General features: G+C 40.0%; 1 non-coding gene across 1 annotated transcript; it reads left to right on the plus strand.

The window, feature by feature from the left end:
• Window positions 1-1,639: 1,639 nt before the first annotated feature.
• On the plus strand, window positions 1,640-1,743 carry LOC117275063 (small nucleolar RNA R71). Its single transcript, XR_004505209.1, has one exon. It is a non-coding gene; the product is annotated as a small nucleolar RNA R71 (small nucleolar RNA).
• The last annotated feature ends 11,042 nt before the right edge of the window (window positions 1,744-12,785 follow it).

Raw genomic sequence — 12,785 nt, forward strand, 5'->3', positions numbered from 1 at the left:
GAACCCTTCACTTTCAACTCAACACTAGCAGCTGGTTTTTCCCTTTGTGCCCCCTTTTCTACATTCATATCAAACGTCACCGTCTCCTCGCCCACTCTAAGTAACAGTTTCCTATCGTGTATATCTAGTATAGCTCTACTCGTAGCCAAGAATGGTCTTCCTAAGATGAGGGGGACCTCCTTGTTTTCCTCCATATTCACCACTATAAAATCTATAGGAAATATGAACTTATCCGCCCGAACTAACACATCTTCCACTATCCCCTCGGGTATTAAGGTCGTTTGGTCTGCCAGCTACAAAGATATTGGCACCGACCTTATCTCTCCAATCTCCTTCTCCAGTTTCCTGTAAAATAGATAGAGGCATTAAGCTAATTGATGCACCAAGATCACATAAAGACTTATCAAAATTTATAGTCCCTAATGAGCAAGGTATAGTAAAACTCTCTGGATCTCCACACTTTTTTGGGAGTTTAGTTTGCAATATAGCACTGCAATACTCTGTAAGCTTGACCACTAAGGTCTCCTCCATTTTCCTCTTCTTTGTCAGGATCTCCTTCATAAACTTGGCATAAGCAGACATTTGTGAGAGAACTTCTGTAAATGGTAAGTTTACATGGACTTGTTTTAGCACATCCAGAAATCTCCCAAACTTCTTGTCTAGCTTTTCTCTATATAGCTTTTGAGATAAAGGTAAAGCAAGCATTTGCTCGCTCTTCTGAGGTTCCTCCCTTCTCGATTTTTCTTCCTTCTTTTTCTTCTCAGTTTTCATTGGGCCTTTCTTCTTGTTGTCATCATTACTTTTCAGCTGCTCCCCACTTTCTTTTGCAATTATCATATCTTTATGGATTGGGGTGGGATCCTTCAACACTTTCCCACTTCTTAAGGTCACAACATTAACTGTTTCTTTGGGATTTCTCTCAGTATCAACGGGGAGAGTCCATTGAATCCTCTCAGACAAAAGGATGGCTAGCTGCCCAACCTGTCTTTCCAAGTTTCGAAAACCAGTACCTATTTCTTTGATAGCTGCTCCATGTTCCTGTATAGTTGTGCTATGAGTTTCAAGCCTCTCATCAGTTTTCAAATTGAAGGCCTTCATGAGATCTTCTATGCCATACTGAATGGGATGTTGAGGCTGAAATTGCTGCCTTTGCTGATTTTAGAATGTTGGAGCTCCTTGTCCCTGTGGTCTAGAATTATTTTGTTGCCATGCATTCGCGGTACCCCCAGGTGAACTCCATGAAAACCCGGGGTGCCTCTGACCCATTGCATTAAAATTGTAGTTTCCTACAGCATTCACTTCCTTATGAGTAGGGTGTCCTCTTCCACATATATCCCAAGATGCATGAGTCTCATTTTGTATCGAGGATAAGGTCAGCTTCCTTTTTTCTTTAGCCATAACATCAAAATGTACCTGCACAGATGTGTTAGCATCAACTTGGTGAACACCAGTTGATCTTCTTCTTTCAGCACTCTCAGAGGGGCATTGATTAGCATCTTCAGATAACTCATCAAGAATTATAACTATCTCCTCTGGAGTTTTCTTCATCAACAGGCCTCCAGCTGCATTGCTCAATGTTCTACGTGAGGCTGGTGTCAATCCATCCCAAAAGTCCTGGAGTTGCATCCAGAGTTCAATTACGCTATGTTGATACTTTCTAACAATCTCCTTAAACCTCTTCCATGCTTCAAAAACAGTTTCATTCTCTTTCTTGCAGAAGTTATGGATTTCTCTTCTAAACTTGCCCGTTTTAGCTGAGGAGAAATATTTATCAAGGAATTTTCTTGTCATCTCCTCCCAAGTTCTAATTGATCCCGTGGGCAAGTTTCAAAGCCACTGCTCTGCATCATCTTTAAGAAAAAAGGGGAATGCCCTAGATACACTGCATCTTGTGACATACCATTGTATTGAAATGTGTTCATAATCTCCTTGAAGTCCATTAGATATGTGTTTGGATCTTCGTTTAGCTTCCCTCTAAAGACACAACAATTCTGAAGAGTTTGAAGCAACCCTTGCTTCAATTCGAAATTATTAGTTTCAATTGGAGGTGATCTAACACTTGATAAACCTTTATTGTAGACCGGTCTAGCATAATCGCCAAGTGGTCTCCCCGGCAAGGGTTGATGTTGATTAAGTCTAAGACCCCACTCTTCTTCAGAGATATTTTGCCCATCTCTAATAGTTGCTTCCTCAGCATCCCGTGCAGCTTGTTCTCTTCATTGAGATACTTCTCTCGCAGCCAATTCCACATTATTTTCACCATTTCCAGCCATAAGTTCTTTGGTTGAGGATTGCCCAACCTTTCCTGATGTCTCGATGAGATTTCTTTCCTTCTTCAGCTATCGCAGTTGTTTTTCAATTTCTAGATTGTATGGTAGCACTTCCTTCGTAGAAGTTCAAGTCATGCACCAATCTAACCTGTAGCCTGCGCACAGTCAAAGAACACCAAACGTAAAAAAATAAAAATAAAATAAAAATAAAAGAAATATTCCTGAATTAGCACTACAAACTATTTCAAACACTATTGATTTCCAATCCCCGACAACAGCGCCAAAATTTGACGAGCTCAAAACACACACTTAACTTATGCTCGCTAGACAAAGATAGTATAGTATAATATCGTATCCACGGGGATTGGAGTTAATGGTATTTTTGTAGTTTCTAGCTTGATTTCTATCCAGGAGAATCAACAATTGAGATTTATATAATTAATAACTACAATTAACTAAGAGTCTAAAGTTATTGACTAATGACAATCGAAGCAAGGAATAAGCAAAGAAAGTTATCAATGGGAGAATATATGGTATTGATAGGATAGGTACAAGATAGTTGTTTGGGATCTAACTTTAGATAATCCACTTCAAATGTTCAAGTGAGTCTCTCGAATTCACTCAATTATTATTTCAAACGTTCAACAAAAACTCCTTTTTTGATTAAGTCTTAACCTCATGAGATGAACCAACTTAAGCACGTGAAGATATGCAAGAATGCGTAGTGGATTGGTCTTTAGGAGAACCTCTCTCGATTATCCTCCTAGCTAGGTATAATCAATGATTCGACTAGCCTCTTTCGATTACTAACAAGAATTAATGAACTCAACCAACAATATAATGCAAAGATATTACAAGTTATGCCTCTCTCGATTACATGAACATATGAATAAAGATGCAACAACTAAATCATCCAAAATGCTCCAATACGTTAACCCATAGTTATAATCCACAAACAACCATTAATACACCAAATCCATCAAACCCTAAAGGGAACTCTCCATAGATATGGAGCAATTCATCACAAATACAATAAAAGTATAGAAAAACATAAATTCAAACCAAACTCGGGTCTTGAGTGAGGAAGGAATGATGAAATACTTATGCTCATGTTCTTCCAACTTATCCTTAGCCTCCTTAGGTCGAATATGTGTCAAAAGTCCAGAAAATAATCCATGTATTCATACCAAGTAGGGTCAGGATAGACGAAATCACCTTCTCCTAGCCGAAATAGGAAACTTACTCTATAAACATTGTGCAGGCGCGCTGCATGGGGTAATGCGCCATGCAGGGCATTAGTGGATAAATCTAGAGAGCTAGTTCTGACAGGCAGCATGAAATTTGCACGGCCGCGGTGCACCATGCGCCTCCCCACGCGCCGCACTAGTGTACTTTTCTCATAGTACGAATTTTTCTTGCGTTTTGATGTCCGTACTTGGTCCTCGACCCCCGAACACGATCTCGGCTTAATCCCTTGGGCTTTTATTCAGATTTCAATGCTCTAAATCACTCAAATTCATTCCATAACATCTACATAGCTCGGAATCACTCCTACAAGGCATATAACACACAATTAATGTAAAACACATTCAATTAAAGCTCAAAATGAATAATATGCAGTAAATTAGAGTGAAATAAGAAACTAAAATACGAGATTATAGCTTACCATCAGATCGTGTCCAAATATTAATTTGGAGGTCCGTAGGTCATTTCGGCTTGAATTGGCAAAAGATAGAAAGTTGGAGGTTTGGAAGGTTGAAAAGTTTGACCGGGAGTTGACATTATTGATAATGGGGTCGGATTTCGATTTTGGAAGTTTTAATAGGTCCGTCATATCATTTATTACTTGTGTGAAAAATTTGAGGTCAATCAGAGTTGATTTGGTATGATTCGACGTTAGTTTTGAAAGTCAGAAGTTCATAGTTTCAATAGGCTTGAATTTGGTTGCGATTCATTGAATCGATATTGTTTTATGTGATTTTTGGCCTCGCATAGGTCCTTTATTTTTTTAAAACTTGTTGGTATATTCGGATTGGGTCCCGTGGGCCCCAGGTGTGATTCAAATTGAATCTGGAACAAGTTTGGACTTGTGAAATTGCTGAAGTTTGGTTGTGACTGGTACAATCGCACCTGCACATTTTGGGTCTCAAATATGGCACCGCAAAAGTGGCCTTCGAGCTAGAGAAGCAACTTTGGCCTTGCCCATCTAGGACCGCAGTTGCGGGCGCGCACAAGAGATCTATAGGTCGCATAAGCGAGGACGCGGATGAGCGTGGGTGCCCGCAGAAGCACATTTTCAGGACTTAAGTCATAGTCGTACCTGCGATGACCAAGTGTATTGCTTCAGAGACTAGAGATTCCCGAGTGGAAATGAGAGCAAGTCCCCATGGATTTTGTTGTTGGGCTCCCATGGACTCAAAAGAAGTTTGATGCAGTATGGGTGATTGTGGATAGGTTGACCAAGTCGGTTAATTTTATTCCAGTGGTGACTACTTATTCTTCAGAGCAGCTGGCTCAGGTTTATATTCGCGAGATTGTACGACTTCATGGTGTGCCGTTATCCATCATCTCTGACCGGGGTACGCAGTTTACATCGCGATTTTGAAAGGCCGTACAACGTGAGTTGGGAACATGGGTTGACTTGAGTACAACATTCCACCCTCAGATGGACGGACAGTTACAACGCACTATCCAGATATTGGAGGATATGTTTCTTGCCTGTGTGATGGAGTTAAGGGGTTCTTGGGATCCGTTTTTGCCGCTTACAAAGTTTGCCTACAACAACAGCTACCTATCGAGCATCCAGATGGCCCTGTATGAGGCCTTGTATGGAAGGCAGTGTCAGTCTCTGGTAGTTTGGTTTGAGTCGGGTGAGGCTAGGCTATTGGGTACTGACTTGATTCATGATGATTTGGAAAAGGTTAAGTTCATTCAGAATCAACTTCGTACAGCCTAATCTAAACATAAGAGTTATGCGGATCGGAGGTTTGCGATGTTTTATTCATGGTTGGGGAGTGGGTCTTGCTCTGGGTTTCTCCCATGAAGGGTGTTATGAGGTTTAGGAAGAAGGGCAAGTTGAGCTCTAGGTATATCAGACCTTTTTAGATTCTTGAGAAGATTGGTAAGGTGGCCTATAAACTTTCACTGCCACCCAGTCTAGTTTCAGTTCATCCAATATTCCATATCTCTATGCTCCGTAAATATCACAGTGATCCATCTCATATGTTGGATTTCATCTCAGTCCGGTTGGATAAGGATTTGTCTTATGTTGAGGAGCCGGTAGCCATTTTGGATAGGCAGGTCCGAAAGTTAAGGTCAAAGAGCATTGCTTCAGTGAAGGTTAAGTGGAGTGGTCAACCAGTCAGAGGAGGCTACTTGGCAGACCGAGCATGATATGTGTAGCCGTTATCCTCATCTTTTCACCACATATGGTATGGCTATATACTCATTCGAGGACGAACATTTGTTTTAAGAGGGGGAGGATGTAACGACCCGGCCATTCATTTTGAGTTTTTTTAGCCATGTTCCCCTATTTATTGCCTCCTCTATGTTTTATTATGGTTATGTGTTTCACTGGGATGTTTGGTTTTTGTTTCGGGTGCATTTTGGAGTGAAATGGGACACATAATCCCTAAGTCAGAGGCTTAAGTTAAAAGGGTTGACCGTAGTTTAACTTTTGTGTAGATGACTCAATAATGGAGTTTTGACTGTTTCAGTAGCTCCGTATGTTAATTTTGGACTTAGGAGCTTGTTCGCATGTTGATTTGGAGGTTCATAGGTCATTTCGATTTGAATTGGCGAAAGTTAGAAAGTTGGAGGTTTGGAAGGTTGAGAAGCTTGACCAGGAGTTGACTTTATTTATATTGGGGTCGGATTCAATTCCAAAAGTTGAAATAGGTCTAGCATGTCATTTATGACTTGTGCGCAACATTTGAAGTCAATCAGAGTTGATTTGGTATGATTCAGCATTAGTTTTGGAAGTTAGAAGTTGATAGTTTGAATTGGCATGAATTTGGTTGTGATTTATTGAATCGATGTTGTTTTATGTGATTTTTGGCCTCGAGTAGGTTCGTTATGTGTTTTGGAACTTGTTGATATATTCGGACAGGGTCCCCTGGGCCTCGGGTGTGATTCAGATTGAAATCGGAACAATTCTGAACTTGTGAAATTGCTGATGTTTGGCTGTGAGTGGTACAATCGCACCTGCGCATTTTGGGTCATAGGTGCGGCACTGTAGAAGCAAACTCTGAGCCACAGAAACGAGTTTAGCCCTGCCCAACAGGGACCGTAGATGCGGTAAGTGCTCCGCAGATGCGGGCGCGTAGAAGCGATCCATAGGTCGCTGAAGCGAGGACCCGACCTGCCGTTTTGCTTTTATGATCCCCGTTCCCCTAATTAAGACTCCTCGTATGTGACTTTACTATTTTATGACTTGTGTGGATGGTTGGTTCGGGTTTGGAAGGTTTCGGGTTGAAATCAGAATACTTAGTTCCTTAATAGTGGCCTACAATGATCAAGTTTGATTTGAGTCAACATTTTGAGTAAATGACCTCAAAACCGGGATTGGATGGTCCTAATAGATTTGTATGATGAATTTGGACCTGGGAGTATGTTTGGATCAGGTTTCGGATGACCCGGGAGCGTTTCAGTGGTTAATATTGAAAGTTGGCGCATTGATGGTCTTTCCAAGTTCTTTACGTTTGGTTTGGAGTAGAATTTGGTGTTATCGAGGTCCGTTTGGGATTCAGGGCTTGGGAAAAGTTTCGTTTGGTGATTTATGACTTGCACGTAAAGTTTGGTACCATTCCGATTAGTTTAAGTATGATTCGGTACGTTCAGAGTAAGTTGAAAAGCTTGAAGTTCATAACTTGATTCAATTTGGCTTTGGGGAGAGATTCTTATTTTTGTTGTTGTTTTACGTGTTTTGAGAGTTTGAATAGGTCTGTATTATGTTTATGGACTTGTTGGTGTATTTGGACGGGGTCCCGGGTGGCTCGGGTCAATTTCGGACCGCCTGAAGCTAAGTCCAAAATGTTGTCACTGCTGGTTCTTGTTTCCTTCTTCGTGATCGCGTGAGTAGGGTCGCGTTTGCGAAGAAGGAATTTGGGACTGGGTGATTGTTTTCATCGCGTTCGCAAAGTCATGGCTGCGTTCGTGAAGGTTTGGGACCGGTGGACTTCGCGTTTGCGGGTGATTTGTCGCATTCATGTAGAGTCGAGGGCCTGGGCCTGGGCAACCCAATTGCCTTACCCATTCGAGATCGAAGTCACTCGTTCGCGTTGAGGAGGCAGCTCAGTGCATCGCATTCGAGAGTGTCCTCTCGCGACCGCGAAGAAGAATTTTCAGTCCTTCAGTTTTGCCTTCGCGATCGCGAGGGCTTGTCCGCAATCGCGATGAAGGCAGACCTGGGCAGAATGTTTTTAAAAGTCGGGACCTAGGCTTTTTTGATTCATTTCTCTCATTTGTTGGTCCACTTTAGAGCTCTTTGAGGAGGTATTTTCACCTAGCACTTTAAGGTAAGTTACTTCTACACAATATGAGTTTAGTATATGCATTATGGGTAGATTTTAACATGAAAATTGTGCAAGTTTTAGGAGATTGTTGGAAAACCTAGATTTTGATAAAAATGGGATTACACCAAGAAAATAGTTATGGAATTGAGTAGAAATTATATATTTGGGTTTGTGAGGACATGGTTAACATTTATCTTCAAAAATATCCTGAATCCGGCCACGTGGGCCCACAAGTGAATTTTAGAAGTCTTCTCATTTGGGTTGGGTAATTACTCTAATAGCTAAATTATGAACTTTTGAGCATATATTGATAAATGTATATAATATTTGGCTAGTTCATGATTGTTCGGCACCGACTTGAGAATTTAGAGTGATTTGTGGACCTAATTGTCAAGACCCAATTCTCCTATAGGTCATGATGGCACCCAACGTTACCGCTAGGCAATCCAACCGTGAATTAAACCATGTCATTTCCATTTTAATAAGTTTTCAAGTGATTAAATTCCATTAATTAAAAGGTTAACAAACCGCAAATTTATAAATATATAGACGAAAGTAGCTGAGTGCAATCATGACAATAGAATAACTCAAAACCAAATGTGTGCTAGTGTGTGTGCCAAGATCTGGTGTCACAAGTGTATGATCACTAATAAATTATACAAAACTCTAGCTACTGTCTGAAATGTAAATAGACAGGAATAAATGCAAAGGAGAGACTTTAGGAACTGCGGAACAGCTCAGGAAGCAGTTCATCACTAGGCCTCGGGGTATATGAGATGCGAGCCGGTAGTACCGCCAGATGCACCTGCCTCAGATCCTGCACGATTAGTACAAAAGTGTAGCGTGAGTACAAAACAACATGTACCCACTAAGTATCAAGTCTAACCTCGAAGAAGTAGTGACGAGAGGTCGACATTGACACTTACTATGGGCTAACAATAGCAGTACAAAAGTTCTAAATAAGCATGGGTTATATAGATGATAATAATAATAACTCATTAATAAGCAGGAAATAAATAATTCTTTCACACATGGAAATCCCCAAATTAATTCAGTCATATATGATTTTGACTTCTCAAGCCATGAAATGATATCAAATGTATAAATAAATTTCGAGTATTATCACGCACGATTATGCCGAGGTCGTACGGCCCAATCTAGAATAATGTGTACATTGCCGAGGGTCGAGCGGCATGAACCATAGATGCATCTATCTACTGCCGAGGCGTTCGGCCCGCTCCACAAGAAAAGAGGATACTTTATAAGCGTTTGACTTAAATGATATTAAAGGCTAATACACAATGTAATACAAATTCCATTAATGGCCTTTCACAATTCCTCTAACAAGTTCTAATATAATTTAAGCACTTTAATTAACAAGTAGGGTGCAATCATTCCAAATAATTCATGATTTGGCTCCTAAAACTACCCGGACAAAAGCATAATTAGTAGCTACACACGGACTCTCGTCATCTCATACGTGTGTAGCCCCCATAATTAGGAGAAAACATTAATTCAAATCACCTATCGGGGAAATTTCCTCTTACAAGGTTAGAAAAGAGACTTACCTCATCTCAAAGCTCACTTTCCGGCCTCAAATTCCCTCTAAAGCCTCAACTCGGTGTCGAACAAATCTGAAACTAGTCAAATGTTGTATAAATCAATCAATATATGTTCAAAAGTTCATATTCTAACTATTAGAGTGATTACCCAACCCCAATTGAAGGATTCTTAAAATTCATCCCTGGGACCACGTGCCCGGATTCCGGAAATGTTCGAAGAAAGTTGTTACCCATAACCTCACGAACTCAAATATTCTGCGGACGCCAAGCGCATCTGCGGCCTTCGCGCACCTGCGGCTTTTCATTGCAGAAGCGAGGCCGCCTCTATGCTCACCTCTTCGCTTCTATGGACCACTGGCCAAATGTTCCAAGGCCACTTTTGTGGCCAAATGCACGCATCTGCAGGCTCGCACTTACAGCCAAAAGCTCGCAGGTGCGGGCACAGCAGATCTGGTGCACCAACAGCCCTTTTGAGTCCAAGTTCAATCCGTGCATTGCCTGGATGGCACCCGAGGCCTCGCCCAAACATACCAAAAAGTCCGTAAACATGAAACAGACTCGCTCGAACCCTCAAAACAAGGAAAACAACACTAAAACTAAGAATCACAATCCAAAACTAATAGGATCAAATTATGAACTTCAAATTTTTCCAACTTACTCCGAATGCGCCGATTCATACCTAAACTACTCGGAATGACACCAAATTTTGCATGCAAGTCTCAAATCACCATACAAAACTATTCCCAAGCTCGAAGTAAAAAACAAACCTCGATAACACCAAAACCTACTCCAAACCAAATTTAAAGAACTTTTAAACCTTCAATAAGCAAACTTTCAACCTTAAGCGCCGAAACGCTCCCGGGTTAGCCAAAACCCAATCTGAACATACGTCCAAATCCAAAATCATCGTACGTACCTATTGGAATCATAAAATCCCAGTTCCGAGGTCATTTACTAAAAATATTGACCAAAGTCAAACTTAACCTTTTAAAAGCCAACTGAGGAACTAAGCATTCCAATTTCAACCCGAACCCTTCCAAATCCCGAACTAACCATCCCCGCAAGTCATAAAATAGTAAAAGCACATACGGAGAGTCTTATTTAGGGGAACAAGGACCTAGGAAGTAAAATGACCGGTCGGGTCGTTACACTTAAAGTGAACTTAGGAACAAGGTAAGTCTCTTGCCTAACCTTGTAAGAGGAAATTTACCCCATGGGTGTTTAAATTCACATTTTCTTCTAATTATGGGCACTACGTACGCACGAGGTGACGAGAGTTCGTGTGCAGCTATAATTCATGTTATGTCCAGGTAGACATAGGCCCATATTATCCCATTACTCCCACTATTTGAACTCAACTTGTTTGATTAATTACTTGTATTAGTAAGTAAAACTTGGTTAAACATCATGTTAAATCAAGCTTCATTACTTATAGAGTTGGCGGAAATGTTTAATTATTGATGTAAATTATATCCTTTCATGGGTTTACCTTGGAGTTGTAAATGTGAAATTCAAAAGCCGAAAAGTTTCCCTATTCCTATAGATCAAGTCGAATGGCTCAACAATATTTATATATATATATGGTATGCATCATGGATCTGACCGTACGACCTCGGTACTGTATGTACATGAATATTATGGATCGTTCCATATGACCTCGGCATAACTCGTGCGTGTTGTCACTCGGAGTCCGATTTCACTTGATATGTCTGCCATGACTTGAGTGTTTATAGTACATATTAAGCCCTTACTTGTTGAGAATATTATGTGATATTTGGGGACTTTTAAATTGTTATTTGATAAATGGTCATTTAATTATTGCCTTTTATTTCATTACTGATATTGAATTTCATGCCTATTAAATAATCTTGTACATTATGTATTTTGCCCACTAGTGGGTGTCAAAGTCGATCCTTCGTCACTACTTCTTCGAGATTAGACTAGATACTTACTGGGTACATGTTGTTTATGTACTCATGCTACACTTCTGCACTAATTGTGCAGGATCTGAGACAGGTGCATCTGGAGGTCCTACATACGCGTACCCCCGTTACTCAGAGGCCTAGTGGTGAGCTGCTCTCTATGCCGTTCCACAACACCCGGAGTCTCTCCTTATTGTATTTTATTTTCCGTCTAACTTATTCCATACAGTAGTGTAGGAGGTTTTGTATATTCTGATAGTTTGCTCATGCACTTGTGACACCGGGTTTTGGGAGTATTCTAGTAGACATTTTATTATTTTGGGTATTAAATTCATTACTTTACTCTTTCCTTTATTTGATGCTTTGTTTCACTAAAACTTCCTGTTAGTGGCTATCTCATTAAATAAAATCAATTACTTTAAAAATATTAATATGACCAATTCAACGGGTAGATAACTGTTGGCTTGCCTAGCGATGATGTTGGGCGCCATCAAGTCCTATAGTGGAAATTGGATCGTGACATTACCACAGGTGCAAAGCTGTAGATGCGGCTGTTGGGCCGCAAAAGCGAAATTGCTGGGCAGAAATAGAGATTTTCAAGGGTTTGATTTCATTATCCATTTTTGGACCTAGAGAGCTCAGTTTGTGGCGATTTTTGAACTCGGTTTTGGTTATATTACACATTCCTTGTTATTTTCATCATTTAATTAGTGATTTGAGTAGGAAATTTGGGGGAAAATTGTGAAATCATCATAGACTAAATTTTAAGATTTTGGAAGGCAATTTGAGGTCGGATTTGAGTAATTCTTATATGGTTAAACTCGTTATCAAATGGATGTTCGTATTTTATAATTTTTGTCGGGTTCAGAGACGCAAGCCCGGGTTTGACCTTTTGAGTTGACTTTTTATTTCTCTTTAAAGATCGTAACTATATTATTCGAAATAGTTTCCTATAATTTATATTTATGGTATAAAGTTATTTTGGCTAGATTCGAGTTGTTCAGAATTGGATAATCGAGGGAAAGGCTTACTAGTGGATTGAGTAGCGTGTTTTGAGGTAAATGTCTGGTCTAACTTTGTGTGGTAGAATTACCCCTTAGGATTGGTGTTGTTTGTGTACTTGTGATATGTGGAAGCCGTGTACGCAAGATGACGAGTGTGTACATGGGCTAAATGTGATAATTGACCGGTTCTAGCTACGTAGATTCTTTCATGCCTTTAATTGAGTTATCATAGTACGTTATATTCATCATCTTTAGTCTATATTCACATGCTTTACTTGCATTACCCATTACTTGTTATTGTCTTTACATCTTTAGTTGAAGTTATTGTTTCCCCTATTCCTTATTCATTATTTAACTTATGAGTTGTTTACTTGAAGTTGTTATTCTTAGAATATCTTGTTGTTGAAATTGGTATTGAGTTACAAAGGCCGTGATTCACATTAAGGGAAAGTTGTAATGTTGTGATATGCCATTCTTGTTGATTTATTCACTTTCGATTGATATTGTTGAGGTT

Source organism: Nicotiana tomentosiformis, chromosome 4, assembly GCF_000390325.3.
Source record: "Nicotiana tomentosiformis chromosome 4, ASM39032v3, whole genome shotgun sequence".
In the NCBI taxonomy this organism is placed as follows: domain Eukaryota; kingdom Viridiplantae; phylum Streptophyta; class Magnoliopsida; order Solanales; family Solanaceae; genus Nicotiana; species Nicotiana tomentosiformis.